The sequence below is a fragment of the Amblyomma maculatum genome, unplaced genomic scaffold, assembly GCF_055883805.1.
Source record: "Amblyomma maculatum isolate TAMU_Amacu unplaced genomic scaffold, ASM5588380v1 scaffold_13, whole genome shotgun sequence".
Taxonomy (NCBI): Eukaryota; Metazoa; Arthropoda; class Arachnida; order Ixodida; family Ixodidae; genus Amblyomma; species Amblyomma maculatum.
In genome coordinates, this window is record NW_028146738.1 from 24,049,028 (window position 1) to 24,061,157 (window position 12,130).

The window sequence follows — 12,130 nt, forward strand, 5'->3', positions numbered from 1 at the left end:
TGAGCATGTGCTGTTATTGAGGCAATGGGCAATATTTGGCTGGGGCCTTAGACGTGCAATAGCCCAAACCAGATTCGAAATCGAGGAAACAGTTTAGCTGAAACAAATGTCGATTTCAGTCTCATCGACATCAACTGCAATGTCCGTTCTCTTTTTCTACAGGAATATAATGTAGACATGATGCAATGCTGTTCTCCCAAATGTTTTCCAATTGTCATGGCTACTACAGTTCAAAATAATGAGACCAAAGAGCACGACACACAAGGAATGCTTATTCACAATGGAAGCATTTTATTGCAAGCTATGAAGTAAATACATTTGTCGTGAAGAACAAGCAAAAGATTGCAAGAAACCATCAAAACAAAATTTAAAACCCCATCTAGAAAAGCAAAAATCTAATGCCATGTTTTCATGGAAAGCAGCCATTTTTCAAAAAGGCTGCTCTTTGAAGCTGCTCACAAAATTATTTCAGCATAAATGCTCATTTGCTACAATCCTTTTTTTTTCCAACTAGACGCAAAGTCTACAAGACCTTGTGTATAAAATGCCACCAACCAGCACGCAGCTGCCATGCCATCAGCAAAACCATGCGCCCAACTGCTCATTGCACACCGGCCAAAACTCTGCACTGCCTTTGGGCAAGTGGAAAACAGCTGCAAAGCATCTTAAAACCCATCCACCTTTTGTTTCTATTTTAAGGTGCTATCATTTCTCCTGCTTCAATCATTCCTTTCGTTTTCAGGTGCGATTCCATAAACTGAACTTGTTTATGAACCACCCTAAATTCGAAAATGTGTTCAAACCTGCTGTCTATGAGGCAGCGCCTTCAGAATGCGCGATGGCCAAAAATACTTTTGCAGCAGACTCGTTAATAACAGAGCTACAACCATCAAAACTGATATGTTTCTCTCCTTCCCTTCCATCACGAAAGAGTCTCTCCCTCCTCCCTGGTTGACTAGCCTCCACAAGAGACAATACGCGTAGGGCTGTACATGTAGGCTCCCTAAATACGCGAAATGCGGAGCGCTATCTCTTAGTGCTTTGAGAAACTATGCCCGCCATGTTGGTTCGGTCAACAAAATGAAAACGCTGCCCTGTGCTGGGTAAAAACAGCTACGAGAACGCATCAAATGCAGTCATTATGGCCCCGACTTTTACAGGCATTCTTTTTTTTTTCTTGCTGGTTGGTTTGTGGGGTTTAATGTCCAAAAACGACTCAGGTATGAGAGACGCCATAGTGAAGGTCCCCGACAATTCCGACCACCTGGAGTTCTTTCTTTAAGGTGCACTGACATTGCACAAACACTGGTGCCTTGCTTTTTGCCTTCCATCAAAAAGCTACTGCCGCAGCTTTTTTTTTTTTTCTTGCTTTCTGCTACCCAAGCAGCACCAGTGACCTTTGTTTGAAGGTTGCGAAGTGAGCTTTGGCTCATCCAGCTACAATGCCGATAAGGAGGAGGAGGGGGAGAGGCTGAGCTCAATGGGTGGCCGAAGCATAGGTGCGAGGCCTCTGGCCTTTCTTAGGAAACCAAGCCCGTGCATGTATGGATGTTCTGTGTTTTCTGTATTCATGGTTATGCATGGTGTACCATGGCTGGATTCGAGTGGCGACGGTGCGCTCTTTACGACCTAAGCATGGAGGGTGCTTCCTGTCTACTACAGCTGCGAAATCGTGGCACTGTGTGGCATTGACGCGTCTACTCAGTGATGCCGTCATTTGGTGTGCAACAAGCTGGAAAAAAAAAAAAAAGCGGAGGCTGGCCAAGCCTGCGGCTGCAAGCCTGCACTTTCACCCGGTTGTGATTCTTGCCAACGAGATGTCATAAACTTGAGCGTTCAGAGCGACCTGCAGTGATTTTTGCCGCTGTACTGAGAGTTATAGATGATAGGTGTACCGCCGTGAGCCATCCTTACAGGCTCTGGCTGTGTATCAGCATCTTGCCGAAGAGCCAAAACCAGGGAAAAACTCGCATAAAATATAGCTAAATTATTGGAACAGAGTTCTCTATCACTCGGAAATTGATGAAAGGAAACACCGTAAGTTTTTCAAACTTGCAGGCGTGGGCACGTCGTTCAGGGGAAATAAAGTTCAAATGTGTGGCAGAAAACATACGTATGGGTCCGGACCGAAGGAAATACCAAAAGCACACTGCGGCCGAGATGCTCAACTATTGTCATGAAGTTAGCTTCGTTACAAACTAGCCGCAGAGTTTAGCAACATAGGTGGCAGGCAAAGACAAGGGTCGGAAGGCTTTCCTACTATCCTTATATGAGGATGGTGATGAATGTCTCCTGTTATTTCGAGGTGATGTTGCGCACGCCTCAGAACAGGAAAAGCAGTTACAGTGAATGCGCTGTTCAAAGTGCACAAAAAGTGCAATAAGAGCAGGTTACCCTTTTTTTTTTTAATTTGCACTAACAACTTAAAACAGGTCAACGACCAGCCTGACTTGCAGACACGTGAAGGCGCCCGAAAGTTTGGTACATGTGCAGAAGCAGACAGAAATGTGCCCAAAAGCGAAAAGATGCCGTCACACTGGCATATCATTTGAAATAATGCATGTAGGCAAACCAGGTACTCCTCCTTGCTCGGCCACTAATTTTAACAGGCCTGGCAGAACAGGCCCGAGAGGCCAAAAATGTTCATGTGATAAATTCCGTGCTTCTGTAGCCATGTCAATGCATTTTTGACAGTTCCCCTCATATCATGAAGGAAACAAAGTTACAGCAGGAAGAAAAAAATCAGCTTTTGTGCAGCATAATGGGACTGACCTACAATAGTATGCTGCTACTTGCCTTACTGCAGACTGATAACCCAAATCACTGTTGTATTCAGATGGTAATTAGCACATGGTGCGCACTGTAAGAAATAAGACAAAGTATTACTACGATCAAAATGTGCTAAATAGTACTGTTGCCTGAGCCTACACTGCACCGCTTTTGCGCACACAAAATTGAGACTACATAATTTCTCTAAGTATTTCGCTCACTCCGTAAACTGAACACTTGAACGCTTGAAGGCGCGAACGCAGGTGCGCACCGGGCGCCGCCACAGAAGAGAGTGACCAGGGTTGGGTAAATCCTGCACACACTTCACAGGGAAGAGAGCACTGCTTGCCTAGAAGAGCTGCCATTATATCTGCGGCGAATGCGCAGGCTGTATGAAAGTGCGCGCCGCTGCCACTTGAGTCCAGCCGTTGGTGTATGAATAGCACAGTGCACAGAACACTCTGAAGCATGCATAGACAAGGGCAAGAAACTAAAAGCCTTCTTTCTTGTGTGAGAGTATGCATGAGTGAAAACGAAATGCAAGACAAAAAAGTGCGTGACATCAGCAGACCAAGTGCCATCCCTCGCCCATCAGTCAGAGAGAAACCAATGGATGCAGTATCTGTTGGTACCTCATCGACAAAGTTCGATGGCAAGCGCAAAGGATGAGGAGGTTTGGCTGTCTGAAAAGGACCATGAGAGCTTTAGTTTGCATTTTGTTGCTTTCCAGTGTGTGCATCGCTGCAGTATTTCGCAGAGACCATGTCCAACGCCTTATCGGGCTTGGTTAAAATGTCAGCCTGGTCAGTAGCCCTTGAATATGTTAGCTCTCTTAAATGAACAATCTGAAGTAAGCAAGGACGTAAGTTGTGCTGGCCATATTGTGGACTGCTTTCAAGACAATGTGTGTAATGCCAAATAATCTGAGAAGTTGAATAAACCGTTTGGGGTGCCCTGTTTTTTTTTTCTAAATATGCATTGTAATACCATTTAACACAGCTTGGCCACCCAACTTGTGCACACCAGCTAACACAAAGCTTTAGCTGCGCTACACTAATCCCTCTGTCACACAAACACTTCCGATCTTCATTGAACTCAATCTGCATTCAGGCTTTCAAGAAGGATTGAAGCATCCAGTGCTAGACGGGCGTGTTCAGTGAGCATTGAGAAATTTCCTACGTGGTCTGTCGTCTGCTGTCAGTCGCAATGAGTCTCAAAAAGAAATTTAAGATTGGGGTAATGATTGCACGATTTCAGTGTAGACAGCAGCATTCCGCTTTTGGCGCCTCAGGTCACCTAACCTATCCTCCCAGCGGTCAAGTGCTACAGTGCAGTTTCTCTTCCGCTCCACAGTTTCCACACTGACGTAGTCGAAGAGAACGCCACCTTAGCTTCCACTGGCAGTGGACTACGGTGTCAATATTATAAAATTAGCCGTTCTACGAATGTTCTATCATGCCTCTTAATACATTTATGTGTTATTATGTTCTATTGCATTTATTCGTTTTCAAGTTTTAGAGCTCGTTGATGACGAGGGTGTCAATGACCGCTTTTGAGTGTGCTTGAAATCTTGAGAGCGATTGAGGAAGCAACCTTGAGTCAAGCAGGCTCGAGCTCAACTGCACTTGACAGTTGTCGTGTGACAACCTCGATCTACAATGAGTTGAATGTAGATCCAGTTCAATGAGTATCGAAACTGTTCGTATGAGAGCAGTTTAACTCGCATCTTGCAGGAACAAGCAATCTATATACACCTTTCCAATAAGTTACTCGGTGCCACCATATTGTTCGCTCCTCCTCTCTGGACTGCTGCAAACCGGCTCTGCTTCCACTGTGCTTGCACCAAATGCACAAAGCAGTCCAGCAGGTAATATGATGTCACCCTGTGACCACTTATTGAAAAGGTGCACACTACTATGACTATGCTACAGTATGCTAAGGAAGTGAACACACAAAAAAGCCAGGCAATCATGTTACTCTGGCAACGAATGTTTAATTGTGGCTGGCCTTGCATATGGCGGGCAGTAATGCATTTACCCCTGTCTTCGGACAGGACAGCAGGGTTGTAAGCATCTCCAGCAAACACTGAGCGGATGTTCGTTTTGTTATAAAAATTTAGGAGACACTTGAAATCTGTCTTTAAGAGTATAGCATGGTAGCGTCAACAGCTCCCACCTGCAGCTTCCCTCAAAGATCCTTGATCGCATACATGCCCCTTGCTATTTTATAAATGAAGTCTTTAAAGAACTTTGCTGCAACCTACAAAAAAAAAAAAAAAAAAAAAAAAAAAAAAAATGTAGGAAGTGCGTAAGAGCTCCAAGATCGCTAAGGCGAACACAACCCGGCACCAGAATTAGAATATGTGACTAATAGGTACGGTGCAGGGAATGCAGCCTTCTAGTTACACACGTCAAATGACAGATCGAATACCACACGCCCATCCTCCGAGGTCCTGTGTATAAGCGCATAAGTGGCCCGAGTATGCATGGGGTTGCCATTAGCCTCTTTGTCACCTCTCCACGGCGGTTTGCACAGCCAGGATGCCTCCTTTCCTCCTCTCTGCAACGCGGCAACAGAGCACGCACCTGCCAGAGCTCTTCACACGCAAGTTCCAGTATGAAGGACGTTTTTTGATGACAATTTCTGATCACACTTTCTGTACATGACGCACATGAGCCAATTAAAATACAGCTATTTAAATGCCCTCTAAACACGTGAATATTGTGAATATAAGCATAATACATAAGATAAATTCTCAGCACTGGGTAAAATATTCACAAAGTATTGTCAAACATGAATATAAAAACAAGAAATTGTAATAAAATCTTGAGGATATACAAAAGGCAGAAAAATGCTCATTTCTTAAACTACAGCTTCAAAATGAAGAAGTCTTTTTTTTTTTTTGCCTCAACTCCTTCAGCACCATGTAATTTGTTTATTAAATAAAATATTTACACAATCTTGCTATTAGATAATACTAAAATGCAGGTATTTTGATCCTCAATTAAATAAATGCCCATGTTTTTGTTTTGGCTTTATACATAACATAAAAACTTTTCTCCGAAATTTGCAAAAAAATCCAAGAAGTGAAAGAAAAGGGGGCATGAATATCAAAATAAGACAGCAAGAAAAATAATTCAGAATACTAAAAATATGCTACACTGCCTCTTTTATTACTAGTAAAGATATGGTGCACCTATCGGCAGATTTCTTCTTTTTCATAGTGCTGTTCGGAAGCAGTGGTCATTCTTGATTTCCTGCAGCAGTTGTTGAGAGTCTCATGTACCTATTCTCCAAATCACACTAAAAAAATGCAGTGAAGCCCAACTGCCAAGGAAATAATAATTTACGTTCTGAAGTTCATTTTGAAGGTGTGCTGTTCTCTCCGAAATAGCGCTAAGTTGCTGAAAACACCCATTTTTAAGCTCTGCCTTCCTCTACTCATTTTACAGTTTATAGCATTGGCATTTCCAAACCTTTCACGATTTATGACTGGATTATTTGGTGATATGTTTTCCACAAGGTGGGAGAGTTTGCCATCAAATTTGAAAATCTGCAATAGGAGCTCGGTGTTCAAACTCCACTCGATTTGCTTGAAGAAGTTCCACACTTGAAGTTCTGGAGAAGCCATATCAAGTGTACCAAGCTTTCATTGCTGCTGAAACCCAGCGAATGGAAACAGAACAGTGGGAACACAAAATGAGCACGTGTAACTAACCAAGAGTGATCAGAGATTGAAACTAAGCTTTTCTTGGCCACTAGCTGAAGTTCGAGGCTGACATTTGACTGATTCATCATCTGAGCTGAACTGAGAGCTAGTAAAATTGTCTTCAAGAGACTTCGCTACTGCTCTCATAAAAAGAAAACTATAGTAGAAGCAGCAGAATCGTGTGAATGGAGCCAAAGACCTCTTTATTTCGAATAATTTTTTAAATGTCACACTGTGCCAGAAAGAACAAAAAATAAAATAAAAAAATAAACAAGCTGCACACAAACAGAAACTATGGTTGTCACAATAGCCCCACTGCGGTAGTGCAGTGGTTAAGATGCTAGATTACTGTGCCGGAGTACCCATGTCCGAACCCAAACGCTGGCGGCTGCTTTTGATGCAAACAAAGTGGCACCCATGTGCTATGTGATGTCAGCGCGCGTTAAAGATCCCTAGGTGGTCAAAATTACTCCACAGACCACCACTACAGCACCCATTTCTGTCTTTCCACTTTGACTCCCTCCTCCCTTCCCTTACGACACAGTTCAGGTGCCCACAGAAACAAGTGACAGATTCTGTGCCTTTCCATCCCTGTGAACTAGTTACTATAATTACTTTTGTCATACTATCTGCCTAAATGGGGCTACATGTTCCAAACACGAAAATTTACGTCTGCCAGTGTGTGAGAACCATCATTCATATATGAACGATTGGCTTAAAGCGGTCCTGAAAGGTATAAGCCCTAATCCCTTAATTTGTGCCGGTATTATCTCACACATAATCATCAGCATACAACCATAATCTACCACATTGTGCCTAAGACCACCCAACATGGGTATAAAGCTCTGTTTTAACCAAGCTGTATGAATGTGGAGTAGCACGTGTGATACTGGGTCCAAGGGTCTCTGAGGGTTCTATTCCACCTCACCCTCTCACCTCAAAGGAGCTGCCTGAGTTAGCAGCTCCAGATAGCATTGTCCTCTCTTTTCTCGATTCTTTGTCTCTTTTGCGCTTTTCCATAATATGAGCTCCAGCCAGTTCGGCCATATCATGTGGCCTCATGACATCGCAGAACCAAACAACCAATCAGTGCATGGCCATGTCACCTGCCAAAGGCATGGTTGTGATTTTTCTCAAGGGTGACGCCTTTTACGCTACCGCAATAAAGCAACCATTCTACAATAAGTCACTTCTTGTGTGCTCCACTACTGCTGCTGCATTTTATGATATGGGCAGTTCAAATTATGTCCCTTCTGTAAAGAGCAGTTTGTTTGCACAGCCTCCTATCCGATGTGGATGTAGGCTACAATCCAGCACACAACAGCGGCAGGGCAGACACATTAAAAAACATGGCAGCCCTTACGAAAGCCAGCTGCTCTTTCAGCTGATAGAAAGTCCAAGATTTTCCCAATTCTATTATCTTGTAGGCAATGGACAGTAACCCGATCAGTTTAAGTTTGCAAGTGCTTGACAGCCCATTTCTTACAGATTATGGTACTGTTAGAATCCTTCCAAGATTTTAATACGCTTGAGGTCGTGAGGCACTACACACAGGTGTAAAGACTGGTGTATGGAACTTAACACGCAAAAAACGGTGCTTCTTAGAGTAACTCGTAAAAAGAATTTCAGTTCATTTCAGTATCGCTTACACAACTGTCTCATTTCCGAAGTTTCTAGTTATAAATATCTTGGCATTACTATTACCAATAATCTCTCCTGGAGTGCTCACATTTCAAATATTTGTTCATCAGCTTTTAAGAAACTTTGTTTTATCAGACGTAAACTCAAAGATGCTCCATCCAATCTTAAACTACTGGCTTACACCACATACGTCAGGTCTAAACTTGAGTATGCTTCGATCATCTGGGACCCTCACACTAAAAAAGACATTTATCGAATTGAACAAATACAGAGAAAAGCGGTGAGGTTCATTTTTAATAAATATCAAAGAACGGACTCTCCTACTAACCTAATGACCGCCAACAACATTCCGCTCCTAGAAACTCGCAGGAAAATGACTCGTTTACTCTTTTTGTATAAAATTTTAAACAACCAAATAAACCTCAGTCCTCCACCGTGTGTGAAAGTTCCCAACACTAGGCGGACACGTCATCACCATAGTCACTCACTGCAGCCAATTTATGCAAAATCTAAATCCTTTATGCATAGTTTTTATCCAAGGACAATTTCTGAATGGAATACTCTCCCAGAAAGCTTAATTCAGTCTCCAGACTTTGACCAGGCTCTACAGCAACATCTGTTTGGTTGACAGTAGGGTCGGAGTTTTTTAGGACATGTATTGTTACTTTGATGTCGCACAAAGGTTTTTCATGTTTTCCCTTTTTTTTTTCTCTCTGGCTGTTGGTCAACACATTTCATGTCATTACATTGCCTCTGTTTGTTAGTTTTGTCGGTGCTTCGTGTGATTTATTGTGTTTCTTGTGCGCTGTATATATGTATGCCACTCCTGCTAGGACCGGAATACTGGTCTGCAGTATCTTGAAATAAAATAAATAAATAAAAAGCAAGCAGTGTTTCTAGCACAATCTCCCTACCACTCTTCAAAGATCTGCAGTTGCCTATCCATACCAGCCGATTTCCGGAACCCTTTACATTGCTTCTAAGGCTTTTTTACTTCCTCCATGACCAGCATGACGTACAACCTGCTCACATTACTGCCCGTCATCCTGACTGCTTCAGGGCAATGTCATCAGCAAATTGCAGATTACTGAGGTATTCTCCATCTACTTTTATCCCTGAAGGCATATCACCTAGCACATAGTACAATAGATGCTGTCAAGAGAGTACAAAAAGTGGCCGATTCCATGCCAAGTTACCTAAGACAATGCCATGTTTTAGACACCATCACACACGGATAACATTTTCTCGGAGAACCACAGCTGTGTTACCTCCACACCGGATCAAGTTTTCTTCTATATGACAAACTCTCCAATAAATGTCAGGCCTGTTCAGGTATTAATCTGTTAATTTGCAAGGCTAGAAGCTAGACTGGCAAAAAATTGCAGTCACACATTTGTGTTTCCCACCTCCCCCCATTGCAAATCATGTGTTCCAAACCACCCAGAATGATTTTCAAAAAATAGCATATCAGCAAGGGTGACAATATAACACAACAAGATTAAATACATTGCAAGCAAGGTGTTTTAAACTTAACTGGGAGCATGCTCTAAACCTGTGGAAGCAGTGAGAGTATCCATTTGGTCACACCAGTCGCAGCTCACTGCACTACTGAGGTGGCGGTGTAATCGAACTGGCAGAGGGAACTCGTTCGTCGCCACCAAGAATTCGTTGCCTCTGCAGATGTAAATAAATGAGAGTAATACTGCAATTACATTTAGTTTGCATAAATTCAGCAAACTCACTCACAATAGAATTTGGTTCGAGTAAAGCAAGTGAGAGTGCCTGCTGCAGAAGGAAAAAGGTAGCAACGAGACTGGCTGTCAATGCTAGCACAAATACAAATATTTAGCACACTTACAAAGCACTGAAATAGCAACAAAGAGAATCTAAGTTAAATCACTTGTGCAGTAAGTGCCCAATATGCTGCGGCTTGCATGGAACTGCAATGGAGAGTGCTTATAGCAGCAACTGCCAAGCTCTTTGACAGGATTACGAGGTACTCGCAATGGTGCCTCACTCTCCCACAAAACATGCCAGCTCAGATTAATTATTGCTCTGCTTTCAAATAAGCTGTCAATGGCCTTGGCAGCAGCTTGAAGCCAAGCACTGCCAACTATTTATGTTGGAGCAGGCAAAAGATATATATATATATTAGGGAACTCTGCAGTAGCAACATGCATCCAAAGTGTTAAATCTATATAAACAAGCTCAGTGAGTTCCACCAATGCAGTTATTTCGGCAGTAAAAGGCCAGATATTGTCACAGGCATGAACCTATGCTAGCTGAGGAGTAATGAAGTCACCCTCATTGCTGCATACACCGAAATAAGTGAGAGTACTTGACAGTGGAAGGTCTGAGAAAATAAGCACATGAATTCGGTCATGTATATAACCATACTTTTGTAGCCATTTCATGCTGTGCAGTAGGCTTGCTGCACTTCGAGGCTCAGTCCGCACAGGGCCTACTTACGTTTAAGCTATCTCTCAGCTGGCCAGCAACCCCCCTTTTAGCAGTGCGCAGATATTACTCATGTATTGCAGCACTACCACGTATGGTCTGTACAGATGAGTGCCACTTACCTTCCAACAGTTTTCCGAAAGAAGCCCGACATTTTCTATGGGCCGAGCCGCTCCATCGGTTGAAGCTGCGAGGAAGGCAATAAAACCCCGATTATAAACCAGCGCGTTCACGCTGGCGCACGCAAAAATGCCTTATACTGCCCAAAAAAATATAAGCGAACTCAGAAATAGTTTTACGTTATCTTTTAGTCGCCTCATATGTCCCAATACTCAGGAATGGAAGTTGTTCCAAGTGCAATGAAACGAGATCGTGGACGCCATTACGCAGTCTCGTCTCCTTACGCCTTCGCCCGGAGACTGTCGCGCGATAGCGCCACGTCAATAATTGAGGATAACGCATGCTTGCGCTGCCGTGCAAAAACTCGTTAAAGAAGCTGCAAGGAAGGCGATGGCAGAAAGATGACAAAAACTTTACTTAGAGTTCGCGGGCATGTATGTACGACTCACCGCAGTCAGTAGGATTGCACCGAAGGCTGCGCCCTTGAATTTAAGGCTATAATCCACGAACTGAATCCGCATTTCACCGAGTTTGCATCTACCGGGATGATGGCCCGCAAACTGCAGCAGACCGACGCATGAAAGACAACCTAGGGTGCCTAGGGCTCGCCAAGCGCAAATGCTCGTTGTCTGAAAAGCGCGCCAGCCTTCCTTGGCCATACTTTGGGCGGCTCAGTGAACATCTGGGTTTGAGGCTTACTTCTAGAAAAAAACAAGCACTAAAAGCTATTTGACGTCACATCCGTCCAGAAGAGCAACATATCCTCCTTTCCACTTTGGTCCTGTGCGCGCATGCGCAGTTCACGGAGCCGGCTCTCTGCAAGTTCAGCCTGTTTCAGCCGCGTGATGACAGAGTCCGGTATGATGAAGGAGACGGGAGAACAGTAAGGGTGGTCCGAGTTGGACGGGCCCACATCAAGGCTATGCCGGCGGTCTTCCTCTAGCTGCGCGCCAGCGGCCTCGTGGGCCATTCTGTTCCCGGTTCCTTGTGCGTGATGTCCAGGTGTCCAATGTATTCGTACCGAGACTTGTGAGGTCTCTCGCAGGTATCGGCAGCGCTCTTTGATGCTGTGTTGTACCGAGGTCTTGTAAGAACGGGCTTTCAGGGTTTTTATAGCCTCTTGACTGTCGGTGTAGATGCGGATGAAACGATCTGTTCCTTTGGTGCAGTGTTGATGGGCCTCGTCGATGGCTGTTAATTCGAGTTCAGTTGCGGACCAGTACCTGCGACCACTGTGGCTAGTGGCGTGCAGCTGTGAACCCTCTTGGTAGTAAGCAGTGGTTGCAAACGTGATGCCGGTGTCATCGTCATGATATAGGGCGGCGTCGGTATAAATGCGGAGACCGATGTGCTGGTCTTGTGTATCAATTATGTGGCGTTGTCGGTGATCTCTTCCTGGTCCTTTGGTGTTGGTTGGAATGGGTTTTGGATCTG

The 12,130-nt window shown here is 43.9% G+C and overlaps 1 protein-coding gene across 1 annotated transcript in view; it reads right to left on the reverse strand.

Moving 5' to 3' along the window:
* Nucleotides 1-5,078: 5,078 nt before the first annotated feature.
* LOC146172380 (uncharacterized) overlaps nt 5,079-12,130 on the reverse strand; it is a 37,674-nt gene continuing 30,622 nt past the window's right edge. Inside the window, exons 5-6 of the mRNA XM_084585913.1 lie at nt 10,699-10,763; nt 5,079-9,793 (exon numbers count right to left, since the gene is read on the reverse strand). The gene's annotated coding sequence lies outside the window, so the exon portion shown is untranslated. The remainder of the gene's footprint in view (nt 9,794-10,698; nt 10,764-12,130) is intronic.